General features: G+C 43.0%; 1 long non-coding RNA gene and 1 pseudogene across 2 annotated transcripts in view; both read right to left on the bottom strand.

Moving 5' to 3' along the window:
• LOC308611519 (centrosomal protein of 78 kDa-like) overlaps positions 1–19,880 on the bottom strand; it is a 739,857-nt pseudogene that overhangs the window by 217,170 nt on the left and 502,807 nt on the right. The gene's annotated exons all lie outside the window — the stretch shown is intronic.
• On the bottom strand, positions 5,995–8,161 carry LOC308611493. Its single transcript, XR_014014918.1, has 3 exons — positions 7,968–8,161; positions 6,811–6,850; positions 5,995–6,106 (listed from the first exon to the last, which is right to left on the bottom strand). It is a non-coding gene; the product is annotated as an uncharacterized lncRNA (long non-coding RNA).

The raw sequence follows: 19,880 nt of genomic DNA, 5'->3' as shown, positions 1-19,880 counted from the left end.
ATAAACTCACACCATCTGCCTTTCCCTGCTTCCTCAAACTCCCACATTGGGAACATTTTGCTGGGAACACCAGTGGCTGGTGGCCTGGGCCAAAACCAGTGTGGCCCCGCCTCTCTGGTTTTCAATTTCCAGGTCTAACAGGCATCTATGTGTCTGTTCACGGGATATCAGCCCTCCCCCACTGTTAACGTATCTCAGATGTCTACACTTTCTTCAGGGCTGTGACGTATGTGCTGGTGCAGAAAAGGGGGATGTCTTTTGCAGAGGACTCAAGATCAAGAGAACGAGATGGACCGGCCAGACTGCTCCCACTTGATGTTAGGAAGATAAGGTGGCCATGTAGTTAGAATTCTACAGCGGAACATAGCCTATATAGTCTATGGGTTTGCGGATCTACAACTTTTATTTTTTCAGTAATGCCAACCAAGCTCGTAAGAGACTGACATATAATCCAGAATGCCAGTCTACTCGTTTTCAAAGGGGGATAAAGCTGGTCAGTGACCAGCATGGTTAAGTCCAATAACCTGGACATAACCATGTATGATCTCAACCAGTAACTCCTGTATCTGGTTTCTAATGACAATTCCAAGAACATAAGACCCACTCACATTTAAATCCAAATTTTCAGATGACTCCAAAGCTAAATGGAAATGATTTGATATTGAACTCTAAATCTGCATTATCTAGACTATCTCTTACCCAGTTGGGTAACCCAGAAGCGACAGTAAAAGGCTCCTGCTTTCCCAAAAATCACAGGGCGTAAAGATGAAAAGCACTGGAAAGGCAAGACCCCCAGTGAATTTGCAAAGCTGCTCTTGTGTCTTTTTCTTTTTGACCTTGAAGCCAGGAGGAATTCTAAAAATACAAATGTATTAATTTTTAAAACTTGACTTTACTGAATATTGTTCAGATCCCCAAGCCTACAAAAATAATTTTATTTTTTAAAAAATGCTCCCTCTTCAGACTATACTACAAAGCTACAGTAAACAAGACAGTGTGGTACTGGCACAAAAACAGAAAGATAGATCAATGGAACAGGATAGAAAGCCCAGAGATAAACCCACGCACATATGCTCAACTTATTTTTGATAAAGGAGGCAGGAATGTACAGTGGAGAAAGGAAAGCCTCTTCAATAAGTGGTGCTGGGAAAACTGGACAGGGACATGTAGAAGTATGAGATTAGATCATTCCCTAACACCATACACAAAAATAAGCTCAAAATGGATTAAAGACCTAAATGTAAGGCCAGAAACTATCAAACTCTTAGAGGAAAACATAGGCAGAACACTCTATGACATAAATCACAGCAAGATCCTTTTGGACCCACCTCCTAGAGAAATGGAAATAAAAACAAAGATAAACAAATGGGACCTAATGAAACTTCAAATGTTTTGCACAGCAAAGGAAACCATAAACAAGACCAAAAGACAACCCTCAGAATGGGAGAAAATATTTGCAAATGAAGCAACTGACAAAGGATTAATCTCCAAAATTTATAAACAGCTCATGCAGCTCAATAGCAAAAAAACAAACAACCCAATCCAAAAATGGGCAGAAGACTTAAATAGGCATTTCTCCAAAGAAGATATACAGACTGCCAACAAACACATGAAAGAATGCTCAACGTCATTAATCATTAGAGAAATGCAAATCAAAACTACAATGAGATATCATCTCACACCAGTCAGAATGGCCATCATCAAGAAATCTAGAAACAATAAATGCTGGAGAGGGTGTGGAGAAAAGGGAACACTCTTGCACTGCTGGTGGGAATGTGAATTGGTACAGCCACTATGGAGAACAGTACGGAGGTTCCTTAAAAAACTAAAAATAGAAATACCATATGACCCAGCAATCCCACTACTAGGCGTATACCCTGAGAAAACCATAATTCAAAAAGAGACATGTACCAAAATGTTCATTGCAGCTCTATTCACAATAGCCCGCAGATGGAAACAACCTAAGTGTCCATCATCGGATGAATGGATAAAGAAGATGTGGCACATATATACAATGGAATATTACTCAGCCATAAAAAGAAACGAAACTGAGCTATTTGTAATGAGGTGGATAGACCTAGAGTCTGTCATACAGTGTGAAGTAAGTCAGAAAGACAAAGACAAATACCGTATGCTAACACATATATATGGAATTTTAAAAAAATGTCATGAAGAACCTAGGGGTAAAACAGGAATAAAGACACAGACCTACTTGAGAATGGACTTGAGGATATGGGGAGGGGAAGGGTAAGCTGTGACAAAGCGAAAGAGAGGCATGGACATATATACACTACCAAACGTAAGGTAGATAGATAGTGGGAAGCAGCCGCAGAGCACAGGGAGATCAGCTCGGTGCTTTGTGACCACCTGGAGGGGTGGGATGGGGAGGGTGGGAGGGAGGGAGATGCATGAGGGAAGGGATGTGGGAACAGATGTATATGTATAACTGATTCACTTTGTTATAAAGCAGAAACTAATAAAAAATAAATAAATAAATAAATAAATAAATAAAATACAAAAAAATACAAAAATAAAAATGCTCCCTGCCTCAAAGGAGTTTACAATCCCTTAAAGGAGACAGATGAGTCAATAGATTAGAAATATAGATACTATGTGAACATCAGTAAAACTGCCTAATCCATAAAGAGTCGGGGGGTAGGTATGGTTGGCCAAGTTTATCAGAATTTATGATTCTAGGGCTGAATCTTGAACATGGGTAGAAATTAACCAGGTGAGAAGCGTGGGTCAAGATACTCTAAGCAGAAGAAGCTTTATGGGCAAAGGCAGAGGCTGAAAAGCACAGTGCTTAGGGGACCTACAAGCAGTTCAGCTTGCGTGGAGGCAGCATGAGATGCAAGTCTGGGCTTGTAACTAGGAACCATGCCAAGGGGTTTGGACCTGATTCTTAGAACACTGAGAACCACTGAGAGATTTAAGCAGGTTGTGATGGGATCAGATTTAAGTTTTAGAAAGAACCCTCTAGCTGCAGGACTGAAAAGGGTTTGAAGGGAGGCAAGGCATGAAGATAATACATAGTCTCTATATAATCCATATAATAGTGTCACTAGGGTCTGAACTAAGGAGGTGGCAGTGGGATAGAGGATACAGGTAACGAAGGAGCCGTTAAAGACGCTGATTTGACAGAGCTTGATGATGAACTGATTCCTTGAAGAAGGTGAGAGAGAAATCAAGGATGATTCCCTGGTTTAGGGTTTGGGAGACTGGGTGGGGGGTGATGCTGGCCACTGAGATAGGAGCAGGTTTAGAAAGATGATTTCCCTTTGGAAATGTCGGATTTCAAATGCCTGTGGAAGGCCTAGGGGAGGAGGCCCAGCATGCCCAGGGCAGTTTTTTATCCCCACTCACCTCTCACATCACCTGAGGGACTCTCCCTGCCTGCCTCCAGCCTGGAAGAAGGTCCACCAGATTACTGACATCTCTGCCCTGTGGGCAAGGACCAATTTCTTTTCATTTCTGTATCCCTGCTCAGGCTTTAGCACACAGTTGGTCAATGTGTATTTGTTGAATTGCCTCAAATTTACAGATATACACTTCTTGGGGAATGAATAAGTTGCTATTACGGATGGAAGACCAGAAAAACAGCTATGAGCAGAAGGCCAAGGAGACACTGCAGAAAGTGCTGGAGGAGAAAATGCGTGCACAACAGCAACTGCAGAGCAAACAGGTGTGGGGATGCTCCATAATCCTTGGGGCTGGGAACCCTGGGGCAGTCTGGGTGGCAAGGGAGCCAGCTGCACAACCCCCTGGAACCCCCAAGGCACCACCCTCTCCTCTGATCTCCCTCAGCGGTCCCTGGTCCTGGCCGAGCACAAGTGTGAAGAGTGGAAGAGCCAGTACGAGAGCCACCCCTAGCATGCAACTGTCCCCTACCCTGCCAGCCCAGTAATCATGAATGCCGTCTTCCTTCTCTTTTTTACAATGTGGTACTTATGGATTTTTTTTTGAATGAGATTTAACCAGCTTTTAAACCTTTCTTCTTTCTAACAATATCAGTACTCTCTGACTCTCCAAATGCGCCTTTTCAAGTTGATTTAATTTATGGAAAAATCACCCTTCATACTTTCCCTTTCTTTTTTAAACCTCCCCATGGTAGTGTAATGTAGTAGAAGGAGATTTGGCCTGGGAGTTTGGACACCAGGGTTCTAGCGGCAGTAACCCACAGTTACACACGTTATATTATTAAAGAAAAAAGTAACTTACAGAAATGTATGAGGCCATTATGCACATACACACAAACATATATTCACTCATATATCCATAAAAAAGTAGTCTGGAAGGTTCTATAAAATGTTAAAGGTGTTCATCCCACGGTGGAGGAGATATACGTTAACTATATTACCCTCTTAAATTTTTACAGTAAATATATATTACTTTTATAATTTAAAAAGCCAAACTTTTCATTTTTAAAAACCTAAAACATGAAAGAAAACTGGAAAACCAACAAAATTAAAACAATCCCTAAGTCTGAGGCGACGATTTTTTTATCCGAGTCCAAGTGATGAATGAAAATACTAAGAATGGTGTGTGACACCTCAAAGTATAGAAAAAAATACAGTAAGGCAAGTAGGCATTAAGATAATAGAATATAAAAAGTTACCCAGATATATTCAGACAATGGACTACTATTCCAGTAATAAAAAGAAATGAATTACTAATATGAGCTACACGGATGAGTCACAACAACATGAGGAGCCAAAGAAGCCACGTGCAAAAGGGTACTTGTTGTATGCTTCCATTCATATGAATTTCTAGAATAGGAAACACTAATACATAGTGAAAGAAAGCATGTCAGTGGTTGCCTGATGCCAGGCCTGGGAAACTGACTGCAAAAGGACAAGAAGGAACTTTTTGCAGGTATTGGAAGTGTTCTGTATCTTGACTTTGGCGACGACAATAGAGATATACACATTTGTCAAGACTTATCAAATTACATGCTTAAAACGGGTACACCTCGTTGAATGTAATTCATACTTCAATAAAGTTGATTTTAAAGTTAAATTAAAAAGTCACCTATGGGGACTTCCCTGGTGGCACAGTGGTTAAGAATTCGCCTGCTAATGCAGGGGACGTGGTTTCAAGCCCTAGTCTGGGAAGATCCCACATGCCGCCGAGCAACTATGCCCGTGCGCCACAACTACAGAGCCTGTGCTCTAGAGCCCGTGAGCCACAACTACTGAGCCCGTGTGCCACAACTACCGAAGCCCACGTGCCTAGAGCCCATGCTCCACAACAAGAGAAGCCACCACAGTGAGAAGCCGGCGCACTGCAACAAAGACACAATGCAGCCAAAAATAAATTAATTAATAATAATTTTTTAAAAAATAGTCACCTAGACGTCTGAGTGAGACAGAGTTCCTTTAAGCTTTCAGTCCCAGCTCTTCTCTGAAGCCTCCCCTCATCTACCCTGGCAGCATGTGACCACTTTGCATCTCTTTAACACCTTATATTTATCGGTTCCATTCAGATTGGATGCTTGAAAAGTTTTGTATATTTTATGTCTATCTTCCATTAAACTTGGTTCCTCTAAGGCAGGAACAATCATCTCTTTCATAAATTGAGACCATTACAAAAACAGAATTATGTTCCCTTTCCTCTCAATCAGGGGAATTTGAAGTAGGATTGATGAAATCCTGGAAATCATAAGCAAAAATGTCATTTCTGCATTTTTATGGCCACAGGGTCCTGTGTTTTCATCAGATTCTTGAAGATATCACAGAGCCCAACAATGTTAAGAATCTCTGCTTTGAATCCATGTGCTTTCACCCAGCTCTGTGGTACAAGGCACCCTGCCCCTGGGGCAATCTGTCTGTGGTCCCTGCAAAGATGATAAACCCACATCAGAGACACTCACTCTTCTGCATGTCAGTGGACTCCACTGCCAGCTCTTCCTCCACAATGACGTCACTCTCGCCATCTTCAAGATTCATTTCTGTCTCATCTAGAACACTGTCTTCTTCCTCTTCCTCCTCCTCATCTTCCTTGGAGACATCCTTTAATGTGGCAAGTAGTCTGTTGTAACCAGAAACTTGTTCTGGTTCACTCTATGCTTCACTTTCAGAACTTGAAGTATCTATAAACTCTCCGACTAAAAGGAAAATGGGGATTTTAAAAACAAAAATTATACTGTTCTTGTTGCTACCCCACGACTATCATCAGGCCCACAGTGGAACCAAGTTCAGACTTTTCTAGATAAAAACTAGCTTTTCTGCAAATATCCAGTCCTATCTATTCAACCAGACCGAGCACCAAATTTGTTTCAAACAGCTAATCTAGCTATGATTCTAGAAGCGCTTCCTCTTCTTTGAACTGCTCATGTTCCACATGGGAAGACAGCAAACTAAACACATGGAGCTTTAGGTTATAAGGTGATCTAACCTATGTGTCAGACATTTGGCACCTTTAAAGGAGCAACAGGAAAACTTACAACAAAAAAGTGTACTTTATTTCTGAGTCTGTGGTAATGAAATAAGACCTTTGATGATTTTGCACTCTACTTTATGTTAAGCAAACATGACATTCCCTCTTAGGATTCACCAAGAGCCCTCTGGTAAGCCTCCTTAACAGGTTCTAACAGGCTAATCTCTCAGGACAGTTTCATACTCTATACTATATTAGTTATCACAATGGCATTTTAACAGACATCTGCACTTAAAACTAAGCAATATTACTAAAGTATAGCTTACATCTAAAATCAAAGAGAGTGGAAATGTAGCCAAACTTTATTACCATATATAACCTTAAAAGTAACAGTCCAGAATCTACTATCATAAAGAAGGTATAAAGCATTACCAGTTGACAAGTCTGTGGTTTTGCTTCCTTTCTGGAAACCCTGAGAAGAAACAGGCAATGTTAAACTTTAACTACTGGTAGGTAGCAATTAGGAAAAGTCTAATGATACAACTTTAAATGAACATGGCAGACTATACCGTTATAAATACATTATATCTATGGTCAAGTAAAAACTCCATATGCATTTGGACAGGTCTTGGAAGGATATGCCAAATAGATAATAAGAGACGAATGAAAAAGTCTAACAAGACCACATGACAAATACTACAGTCACACAGTAACAGGCTCTCATCCAAAAGACGGGAAATTTTGGCAAATAAAAGCCCTCGGGGTTCACCTTTTCTAGCAAATTTCTTAAGTAGACTATCCCTCTAATTGTTGATAAAGCAGCCCAAAGCGGGGGGGATGAGCACTAAGATCATAACTGAGAGTCTGGACACTTAGAGAGGAACCCACAACTACCCAAACATTAGTTTCCTCATGGTCATTGAATAGATAGGCGATGTCGAGGGTCCCAAGCAATTCTTTTTTTATTTTTTTTAACTTATTTATTTATTTTTGCCTGCTATGGGTCTTCGTTGCTGCGCCCGGGCTTTCTCTAGTTGCGGCGAGAGGTGGCTTCTCTTGTTGCGGAGCAGGGGCTCTAGGCTCGTGGGCATCAGTAGTTGCACCACATCGGCTCAGTAGTTGTGGCTCGCGGGCTCTGGAGTGCAGGCTCAATAGTTGTGGCGCACGGGCTTACTTGCACCGCGGCATGTGGGATCTTCCCGGACCAGGGCTCGAACCCCTGTCCCCTCCCTTGGCAGGCGGATTCTTAACCACTGCACCACCAGGGAAGCCCCCAAGCAATTCTTTAAAAACATAGAAAACGAACACAAGCTTATAAAATCTCTGCCCAGTCGCCACACAGGAGGCGTGCCGTCTAGCATAAAACTACAGGCTCAACAAAGGGTAGGAAGACCGGCGAAGAACCCCACCTCAGGCGGGAAGCCGCCAGGATCCCCGGGCGAGCTAGGCCGGCGCCGGGGCAGCGTGGCACGCGGCGGGAGCTGCCCTGTCACTACCCCCGGGGCACCGGCGGACCAAACGCGGGGACACGCGGGCTCCCACCGGGAAAGGACGCCGGCAGCGCCGGTCCCAGCCTTGCCTCTCCATACCTGTCATAGAAGGGATGCTCCTCGCCGAAATCCCTTAGATGATGCTTCTGCTTTTTAGTTAGGGAGTTGAGCAGCTGGCTCTGGCTCCGGCTCCGGCTCCGGCTCCCGCGTTTGCCCATGGGGAAGACGTCAAGTCAGCCAACCTCCAAGAATCGCGTTTTTCACCTGGCAGTCGTCTCCTCAACCCACTCACGCGGGATTGCCAACGGCGCTTTACGGCGGAAGCAGGGTGCCATAAAGCAGACCCGCTTTACGTCGCGCTTGTACGACAGGCGTGGCTGTGAGAATCAGCCTGCATAAACGTGTAGTAACTGAGATGGTTGAATGCAGTGCCTTTCTATTATGCCATAATACAAATACCAACTAACATTTAAGGCTGCCGGTGCATCTCAATTCATCCTCACAACAGTAAACAAATAGGCCTTGTTAATAAGCCTGATATTGGAGATGAGAAAGCTGATGCTTACAAAAGCTTACACACACACTAGCAAGAGAGGAGATGGAAACCTAATTCTCTCTGATGCGACCACAGGCTTTTCCCACTAGGATCTGCCACGTGCGTGTGCTATGTGAAGAATGAGGACGCAAGGCTGAGATTCCCGCCCTTACCCTACCCCCTCATTTTCTGAAAGTATTGCAAGGACCCTTGGTAACACATCTGTTCTGGCATTTTTCATGTTATAAAAGCAAAAACACATCCAGAGAGGTAAAGTGACTTTCCTAAATCACCCGGAGAGTCGATGTTAGAGAAAGCAGTAAAACTCAATAAAGTGTCTCAAAACTGAATTGGGGCAAATTGGGATGGAAAACTTTTAAAGGGTAAGTAACTTTTCTATATCTGGGTCGTGGTGGTGGTTACACCTGGTATACAATTACCAAAATTAATCAAACTGTACCTTTGAAATTGGTACATTTTAATGCAAGTAAATAATAATCTCAATAAACAAAGAGGTAAAAACAGCGCAACTGGACTTAATACTCTAGAGACAGGCAGAGTGTGCAGGGATACTTAAAAACCACAGGATAGGGCTTCCCTGATGGCGCAGTGGTTGAGAGTCCACCTGCCGAAGCAGGGGACGCGGGTTCGTGCCCCAGTCCGGGAAGATCCCACATGCCGCGAAGCGGCTGGACCCGTGAGCCATGGCCGCTGAGCCTGTGCGTCCGGAGCCTGTGCTCCGCAACGGGAGAGGCCACAACAGTGAGAGGCCCGCGTACCGAAAACAAACAAACAAACAAAACATGAAAAAGTCTCCAAAGTCTTTTGGAGGTGGGCAGCATCAGTAGCGAATCGGCTGCTCCAGGAAGGCGTCGGAAAGGAAGATTTAATGTCCTTGTCACCCATACAGACATCACCGTGATTTCGCTGAAGTCCAAATCGGTTCACATAACCCCCTTGCTTGAAATCCTTTAAGGGTTCCTCACCTTACATGGGATTGGGCCTCAATGCCCCAGCAAGGCATGCAAGGCCTTTAGTGGGCTGAATCCTCACCTGTCCGTCTCTCCAACCTCTCTACTCCCACCCACCCACCTCAGCAACAGGGTCCACAGACAGTTCTCCAAACACATCTTTCCACCTTGCTCATGCTATTCCCTCTCCCTGGAACCTTCTTTCCCAGGAAACCCTGACTCAGTGCAGCCTCTGTGCAACTCCCCATGACCTTTCCTCTCTCCTCCACAGAAAGAGGAGCTTCTTTATCTTCTGGGTTCCTAAAACCCTTTGTAGACACCCTTCTAATCTAGCCCATGACAACATAATTATTTGTTCATTGTTTTGTCTCCCCCAACTAGACTATGAGGTCTTTCAAGGGGAAAGCCTGAGGTCTGAGCTTTTTAAATCATTAATGCCTAACATTATGACAGGAATATGGTAACTGTTTAGAAAATGTTTGATAAATGAATGAAGGTTTGCCTGCTAAGCCTCTGCCAGAAAAATGTGAAAAACAGAATGTAGTTACACCAACATTCCACTAGAGAGAGGGAGGTAAAACTTTATCCCCTCTAGTGTAGCATTTTAGCCTTGTTCTCAGTCAGGTGAATATAATCTTTTTTTTTTTTTTTGCGGTACGCGGACCTCTCACTGTTGTGGCCTCTCCCGTTGCGGAGCACAGGCTCCGGATGTGCAGGCTCAGCGGCCATGGCTCACAGGCCCAGCCGCTCCGCGGCATGTGGGATCTTCCTGGCCCGGGGCACAAACCCGTGTCCCCTGCATCGGCAGGCGGACTCTCAACCACTGCGCCACCAGGGAAGCCCCAGGTGAATATAATCTGATAAAATATTTCAGTTTTAGGCTAGGCCTAATATAAAACAACCTCTGATAAGCTTGAGGAAACATAATTATTACAGGTCACTCTATGCCAGTCTCTGGGTTTCACAATGGATAGTTCTTCTGGGTACAGATGAATAGAAAGTGAATGAATAGGCACTATATATAATATGAATAGGCACTATATATAATATGTTTTACATTTTCAAGTTATGTAGAGTGCATTGAAATGCATTACAAAGCTTTTCTCTTTTCAGACATAATCTCGTTATCTAAAACATGCTCCACCTAGAAAGCTCATTGCTCCTTACCCAATAAACGCTGTGGAATCCGATGACTACCCAGCTCTCTAATTTCCTGTTGCCCTATATCCCTCATACCCTGTCTTGAACACACACACATGCTGTTCATGAAGTCAGCTGAAACAACTCATACAGCCTAAAATCTAGAATCTAGATTAATCTCAAGTTCAATACCGATGTTCAATGAGCGTGACAGGCTGACAAACGCTCAAAGGCAGCAGATGACCCTCCCCCCTGGCCCCCAACCCCCATCAGCACCAAAACTCTGACTGAGCTGCTTCCTTAGCACCCAGCATCTATCAGTTTAGCATTTATCACAGTGTATCGTCAGAGTCTGCATACTTATCCATACCTGGATGGGCTGAGAGCTCCTTGAAGAGGCTGGAATGGATCTTATTCTTTCCCCCAGCCTCAGCTACTAGCACAGTACCTGGCACATGGTGTTCAGTACATTTTTTTTAATGAATAAACAAGCTCATTTCATTATACAGGTAGCGAGAGACTGATTTCTGCCAGCCCTCTCAGGAAGAGGCTGGATGGCTTTGGGGTGTATACAGTCATGTATGCATACATGTGGTGGAGGAGACTGTCTGATTTGAGGCATCTAGGAGGAGACAGATGTGTGGGTGCACACACACCTTCCCCAGAATCTTCCCAAATCAGTAGCTGAGGTGTCAGAGCTTTCATAATTAGAGAGTCATACCTTTGGATTATTTATGGCTCCCTGTCAACATATCTTGAACACATGTGCCCTTGTTACCACTTATATTATCACATAAATTTCAAAACTCAAACTTCCCCAGCATCTGATCTGTATCCTCAAATTGTGCTCCTTCCCCACCTTCCCATTCCTGCTCTGTTGAGAATCTCAGATAGACTCCTGTTTACTTTCTGTGGTTTGTATTAGGACATAGTTTGTCTTTTCAAATACATCACTATATGTCAAATAAGCTCTTTCAAATCATGTACACCATAATACTTGCAAGGGATTAAAACACATCAATTTGTATAATTCCATGAGTTCATAATGATACTAAAAATTTTAAAAAAAACTTGATTGGTCAACATTAGAAGATCCAGTGAATTGACTCCTTGTGTTGAAAATTAGTAAATGAAGGGAGAGACTCAAGCATTTCTTCTGCTTTTCCTATACAAACAGTACCACTGGGTAAGCAAAATTTAGGGGAAGGAAAAGCTTGCTTTCATAGAAATAGTCCAGCAAGTAAGTGAAGAAGAAATGATAGAATTAGAATATCACCTCATGATAGAATTAGAATGTGACCTCTAATGAATTAACGAATTTAGACATTGACTACCAATGACTGGTAACATCACAAAATGAAAGACAACCAGACGGTATACGCCTCCTGATGGAAGTCTAAAATATCAGCTATAATGAAATCTGATCAAAGTTCTAAATCCCACAATGTATTCGCGAGAGACACAGAGAACAGCAGAACATGTTCAACTAACAGTGTAAAAAAAAAAAAAAGACGACATTTATGAGACAATCAGAAATCTGAATACTGACTGGTTACATGATGATATTAAATAATTGTTATCATCTTTTTTTAGGTGAAATAGTGCCATTGTAGCTATGTTAAAGAAAGAACCCTTATCTTTTAGATATTTAGAAATAAATATTTACAGATAAAATAATACAATGTCTGGGATTTGCTTCAAAAATAATACAGGGGCGGGAGGTAGGGGTAGTGGGTGGGCATACCTTGCATTGAAGCCGAGGGATGGGAACATGGGAGTGTATTATACTGTTTTGTCTACTTTTGTATATACTTGAAATTTTCCAAAGAAAAAGTTTTTAATAAAGAAAAACTAACACTTTTCTGAATATTCTGATCATCTTGTCTAAGGGACAGCCACCCCCCTCCCACCCCTTGAGATCGTTATCCTAGGGAGTCTCCCCGAATTGAAAGTACCCAAGTAACATTAATTCATCAGCCTCTCTTTACAAACTAGTATAAAAGATTATTTCCTGGATTGTTTTTACCCCAGAAAATACTGAGTCCCTGAGGGCAAAGGGCAAAGAAAACCCTGCAGGAGGGAAAAGGAAGGGCTGAGCGTGAGAAGAAGAAAGGGAAGAACAAATTTTGCCTTTATTACAATTTTCCCAGGGCCTTCACTAGTTGGCACATGCATCTTCTTTGTGTGGGTTTTACTAAGAGAACTTTCACTGGAGGCATGAAAAATATGTTTCAATTCCGAACTCTCAGGTTAAAATTTCACAAAGCATCCCCTTTTATGTTGTCAAAGGCTAATATAAATATTTTCAGAAGCGGGCTCAGTGAGCCAATGATGAGAGCACTTGGGTGAAGCTAGGGCACAGTTGTGTCTGAACCTGGGAACAGTCTAGAGCTGTCCATAGGACTACAATGACATGGAAAGCAGGAGAGAGTAAAGAGTCACATCAAGTGCTCAAGAGTATAGCTTTTTATAGCAGATCTCTGGAAGAACACCAAGAAACTGGTTTCCTCTGGGGAGGGAAGCTGGGGCACTTGGAATAGGGTGGGAGGAGAAAAAACATTGTATGACTTTATTGTCATAGCCAGGTTATACTGTGGTTAGTGCCTTAGTATGTATGATGACATTTGCAAGCAGCCTTTTGTTTACGTAAGTGACTGTACTTTTTAATCTTGAAATGAGACAGAAGACACATGTCTGTTTGTTTCTGGGTTCCTTGGCTGGGCCATCTGCTGGCACTACCTGCTGTTTGCACATTTTCTTGATACTCCCTCCCCTTGCCTCCATATGCCACCCTAAGCTCCCAGAATCTAATTAGGAGTAGATGGTCCCCAGGACGACAAAACTAGGATTTTAATAGTTGTAGTGCGACTTCTATAGGTGTGACATGGTATTGGACAAAGCTCCAATTCTCTCACAGACACTCCTCTAATAGCAGAGGCAGTGAACACTATCTTTGATGGCTCCTATTTTACCTTAAATATTCAGGTGAATTCTGTGGTTTATGATTGACATTGTAAGTTACTATTAGAAAAAAAGTGTCTCTGTGTTTATCGTTTGGTTTTTGTTTTGTTTTTTCGGTACGCGGGCCTCTCACTGTTGTGGCCTCTCCCGTTGCGGAGCACAGGCTCCGGACGCACAGGCTCAGCGGCCATGGCTCACGAACTTAGCCGCTCCGCGGCACGGGGGACCTTCCCGACCTGGGGCACGAACCCGCGTCCCCTGCCTCGGCAGGCGGACTCTCAACCACTGCGCCATCAGGGAAGCCCTATCCTGTGGTTTTTAAGTATCCCTGCACACTCTGCCTGTCTCTAGAGTATTAAGTCCAGTTGCGCTGTTTTTACCTCTTTGTTTATTGAGATTATTATTTACTTGCATTAAAATGTACCAATTTCAAAGGTACAGTTTGATTAATTTTGGTAATTGTATACCAGGTGTAACCACCACCACGACCCAGATATAGAAAAGTTACTTACCCTTTAAAAGTTTTCCATCCCAATTTGCCCCAATTCAGTTTTGAGACACTTTATTGAGTTTTACTGCTTTCTCTAACATCGACTCTCCGGGTGATTTAGGAAAGTCACTTTACCTCTCTGGATGTGTTTTTGCTTTTATAACATGAAAAATGCCAGAACAGATGTGTTACCAAGGGCCCTTGCAATACTTTCAGAAAATGAGGGGGTAGGGTAAGGGCGGGAATCTCAGCCTTGCGTCCTCATTCTTCACATAGCACACGCACGTGGCAGATCCTAGTGGGAAAAGCCTGTGGTCGCATCAGAGAGAATTAGGTTTCCATCTCCTCTCTTGCTAGTGTGTGTGTAAGCTTTTGTAAGCATCAGCTTTCTCATCTCCAATATCAGGCTTATTAACAAGGCCTATTTGTTTACTGTTGTGAGGATGAATTGAGATGCACCGGCAGCCTTAAATGTTAGTTGGTATTTGTATTATGGCATAATAGAAAGGCACTGCATTCAACCATCTCAGTTACTACACGTTTATGCAGGCTGATTCTCACAGCCACGCCTGTCGTACAAGCGCGACGTAAAGCGGGTCTGCTTTATGGCACCCTGCTTCCGCCGTAAAGCGCCGTTGGCAATCCCGCGTGAGTGGGTTGACGAGACGACTTCCAGGTGAAAAACGCGATTCTTGGAGGTTGGCTGACTTGACGTCTTCCCCATGGGCAAACGCGGGAGCCGGAGCCGGAGCCGGAGCCAGAGCCAGCTGCTCAACTCCCTAACTAAAAAGCAGAAGCATCATCTAAGGGATTTCGGCGAGGAGCATCCCTTCTATGACAGGTATGGAGAGGCAAGGCTGGGACCGGCGCTGCCGGCGTCCTTTCCCGGTGGGAGCCCGCGTGTCCCCGCGTTTGGTCCGCCGGTGCCCCGGGGGTAGTGACAGGGCAGCTCCCGCCGCGTGCCACGCTGCCCCGGCGCCGGCCTAGCTCGTTTCTGGTTACAACAAGTTTCTGGTTACAACAGACTACTTGCCACATTAAAGGATGTCTCCAAGGAAGATGAGGAGGAGGAAGAGGAAGAAGACAGTGTTCTAGATGAGACAGAAATGAATCTTGAAGATGGCGAGAGTGACGTCATTGTGGAGGAAGAGCTGGCAGTGGAGTCCACTGACATGCAGAAGAGTGAGTGTCTCTGATGTGGGTTTATCATCTTTGCAGGGACCACAGACAGATTGCCCCAGGGGCAGGGTGCCTTGTACCACAGAGCTGGGTGAAAGCACATGGATTCAAAGCAGAGATTCTTAACATTGTTGGGCTCTGTGATATCTTCAAGAATCTGATGAAAACAGGACCCTGTGGCCATAAAAATGCAGAAATGACATTTTTGCTTATGATTTCCAGGATTTCATCAATCCTACTTCAAATTCTCCTGATTGAGAGGAAAGGGAACATAATTCTGTTTTTGTAATGGTCTCAATTTATGAAAGAGATGATTGTTCCTGCCTTAGAGGAACCAAGTTGAATGGAAGATAGACATAAAATATACAAAACTTTTCAAGCATCCAATCTGAATGGAACCGATAAATATAAGGTGTTAAAGAGATGCAAAGTGGTCACATGCTGCCAGGGTAGATGAGGGGAGGCTTCAGAGAAGAGCTGGGACTGAAAGCTTAAAGGAACTCTGTCTCACTCAGACGTCTAGGTGACTATTTTTTAAAAAATTATTATTAATTAATTTATTTTTGGCTGCATTGTGTCTTTGTTGCAGTGCGCCGGCTTCTCACTGTGGTGGCTTCTCTTGTTGTGGAGCATGGGCTCTAGGCACGTGGGCTTCGGTAGTTGTGGCACACGGGCTCAGTAGTTGTGGCTCACGGGCTCTAGAGCACAGGCTCTGTAGTTGTGGCGCACGGGCATAGTTGCTCGGCGGCATGTGGGATCTTCCCAGACTAGGGCTTGAAACCACGTCCCCTGCATTAGCAGGCGAATTCTTAACCACTGTGCCACCAGGGAAGTCCCCATAGGTGACTTTTTAATTTAACTTTAAAATCAACTTTATTGAAGTATGAATTACATTCAACGAGGTGTACCCGTTTTAAGCATGTAATTTGATAAGTCTTGACAAATGTGTATATCTCTATTGTCGTCGCCAAAGTCAAGATACAGAACACTTCCAATACCTGCAAAAAGTTCCTTCTTGTCCTTTTGCAGTCAGTTTCCCAGGCCTGGCATCAGGCAACCACTGACATGCTTTCTTTCACTATGTATTAGTGTTTCCTATTCTAGAAATTCATATGAATGGAAGCATACAACAAGTACCCTTTTGCACGTGGCTTCTTTGGCTCCTCATGTTGTTGTGACTCATCCGTGTAGCTCATATTAGTAATTCATTTCTTTTTATTACTGGAATAGTAGTCCATTGTCTGAATATATCTGGGTAACTTTTTATATTCTATTATCTTAATGCCTACTTGCCTTACTGTATTTTTTTCTATACTTTGAGGTGTCACACACCATTCTTAGTATTTTCATTCATCACTTGGACTCGGATAAAAAAATCGTCGCCTCAGACTTAGGGATTGTTTTAATTTTGTTGGTTTTCCAGTTTTCTTTCATGTTTTAGGTTTTTAAAAATGAAAAGTTTGGCTTTTTAAATTATAAAAGTAATATATATTTACTGTAAAAATTTAAGAGGGTAATATAGTTAACGTATATCTCCTCCACCGTGGGATGAACACCTTTAACATCTTATAGAACCTTCCAGACTACTTTTTTATGGATATATGAGTGAATATATGTTTGTGTGTATGTGCATAATGGCCTCATACATTTCTGTAAGTTACTTTTTTCTTTAATAATATAACGTGTGTAACTGTGGGTTACTGCCGCTAGAACCCTGGTGTCCAAACTCCCAGGCCAAATCTCCTTCTACTACATTACACTACCATGGGGAGGTTTAAAAAAGAAAGGGAAAGTATGAAGGGTGATTTTTCCATAAATTAAATCAACTTGAAAAGGCGCATTTGGAGAGTCAGAGAGTACTGATACTGTTAGAAAGAAGAAAGGTTTAAAAGCTGGTTGAATCTCATTCAAAAAAAATCCATATGTACCACATTGTAAAAAAGAGAAGGAAGACGGCGTTCATGATTACTGGGCTGGCAGGGTAGGGGACAGTTGCATGCTGGGGGTGACTCTCGTACTGGCTCTTCCACTCTTCACAGTTGTGCTCGGCCAGGACCAGGGACCGCTGAGGGAGATCAGAGGAGAGGGTGGTGCCTTGGGGGTTCCAGGGAGTTGTGCAGCTGGCTCCCTTGCCACCCAGACTGCCCCAGGGTTCCCAGCCCCAAGGATTATGGAGCATCCCCACACCTGTTTGCTCTGCAGTTGCTGTTCTGCAACACATTTTCTCCTCCAGCACTTTCTGCAGTGTCTCCTTGGCCTTCTGCTCATGGCTGTTTTTCTGGTCTTGCATCTGTAATAGCAACTTATTCATTCCCCAAGAAGTGTATTTCTGTAAATTTGAGGCAATTCAACAAATACACATTGACCAACTGTGTGCTAAAGCCTGAGCAGGGATACAGAAATGAAAAGAAATTGGTCCTTGCCCACAGGGCAGAGATGTCAGTAATCTGGTGGACCTTCTTCCAGGCTGGAGGCAGGCAGGGAGAGTCCCTCAGGTGATGTGAGAGGTGAGTGGGGATAAGAAACTGCCCTGGGCATGCTGGGCCTCCTCCCCTAGGCCTTCCACAGACATTTGAACTCCGACATTTCCAAAGGGAAATCATCTTTCTAAACCTGCTCCTATCTCAGTGGCCAGCATCACCACCCACCCAGTCTCCCAAACCCTAAACCAGGGAATCATCCTTGATTTCTCTCTCACCTTCTTCAAGGAATCAGTTCCTCATCAAGCTTTGTCAAGTCAGCGTCTTTAACGGCTCCTTCGTTACCTGTATCCTCTATCCCTACCGCCACCTCCTTAGTTCAGACCCTAGTGACACTATTATATGGATTATATAGAGACTATGTATTATCTTCATGCCTTGCCTCCCTTCAAACCCTTTTCAGTCCTGCAGCTAGAGGGTTCTTTCTAAAGCTTAAATCTGATCCCATCACAACCTGCTTAAATCTCTCAGTGGTTCTCAGTGTTCTAAGAATCAGGTCCAAACTCCTTGGCATGGTTCCTACTTACAAGCCCAGACTTTCATCTCATGCTGCCTCCACGCAAGCTGAACTGCTTGTAGGTCCCCTAAGCACTGTGCTTTTCAGCCTCTGCCTTTGCCCATAAAGCTTCTTCTGCTTAGAGTATCTTGACCCACGCTTCTCACCTGGTTAATTTCTACCCATGTTCAAGATTCAGCCCTAGAATCATAAATTCTGATAAACTTGGCCAACCATACCTACCCCCCGACTCTTTATGGATTAGGCAGTTTTACTGGTGTTCACATAGTATCTATATTTCTGATCTATTGACTCATCTGTCTCCTTTAAGGGATTGTAAACTCCTTTGAGGCAGGGAGCATTTTTATTTTTGTATTTTTTGTATTTTATTTATTTATTTATTTATTCATTTATTTTTTATTAGTTTCTGCTTTATAACAAAGTGAATCAGTTATACATATACATCTGTTCCCACATCCCTTCCCTCATGCATCTCCCTCCCTCCCACCCTCCCCATCCCACCCCTCCAGGCGGTCACAAAGCACCGAGCTTTTCTCCCTGTGCTCTGGGGCTGCTTCCCACTATCTATCTACCTTACGTTTGGTAGTGTATATATGTCCATGCCTCTCTTTCGCTTTGTCACAGCTTACCCTTCCCCCTCCCCATATCCTCAAGTCCATTCTCAAGTAGGTCTGTGTCTTTATTCCCGTTTTACCCCTAGGTTCTTCATGACATTTTTATTTTTTTTTAATTCCGTATATATGTGTTAGCATACGGTATTTGTCTTTGTCTTTCTGACTTACTTCACACTGTATGACAGACTCTAGGTCTATCCACCTCATTAAAAATAGCTCAGTTTCGTTTCTTTTTATGGCTGAGTAATATTCTGTTGTATATATGTGCCACATCTTCTTTATCCATTCATCCGATGATGGACACTTAGGTTGTTTCCATCTGCGGGCTATTGTGAATAGAGCTGCAATGAACATTTTGGTACATGTCTCTTTTTGAATTATGGTTTTCTCAGGGTATATGCCTAGTAGTGGGATTGCTGGGTCATATGGTAGTTCTATTTTTAGTTTTTTAAGGAACCTCCATACTGTTCTCCATAGTGGCTGTACCAATTCACATTCCCACCAGCAGTGCAAGAGTGTTCCCTTTTCTCCACACCCTCTCCAGCATTTATTGTTTCTAGATTTTTTGATGATGGCCATTCTGACTGGTGTGAGATGATATCTCATTGTAGTTTTGATTTGCATTTCTCTAATGATTAATGATGTTGAGCATTCTTTCATGTGTTCGTTGGCAGTCTGTATATCTTCTTTGGAGAAATGCCTATTTAAGTCTTCTGCCCATTTTTGGATTGGGTTGTTTGTTTTTTTGCTATTGAGCTGCATGAGCTGTTTATAAATTTTGGAGATTAATCCTTTGTCAGTTGCTTCATTTGCAAATATTTTCTCCCATTCTGAGGGTTGTCTTTTGGTCTTGTTTATGGTTTCCTTTGCTGTGCAAAAGCTTTTAAGTTTCATTAGGTCCCTTTTGTTTATCTTTGTTTTTATTTCCATTTCTCTAGGAGGTGGGTCCAAAAGGATCTTGCTCTGATTTATGTCATAGAGTGTTCTGCCTATGTTTTCCTCTAAGAGTTTGATAGTTTCTGGCCTTATATTTAGGTCTTTAATCCATTTTGAGCTTATTTTTGTGTATGGTGTTAGGGAATGATCTAATCTCATACTTCTACATGTCCCTGTCCAGTTTTCCCA

Source organism: Mesoplodon bidens (assembly GCF_964165515.1).
Source record: "Mesoplodon bidens genome assembly, contig: HAP1_SCAFFOLD_120, whole genome shotgun sequence".
Classification (NCBI taxonomy): domain Eukaryota; kingdom Metazoa; phylum Chordata; class Mammalia; order Artiodactyla; family Ziphiidae; genus Mesoplodon; species Mesoplodon bidens.
This window is presented reverse-complemented; position numbering and strand designations above follow the sequence as displayed.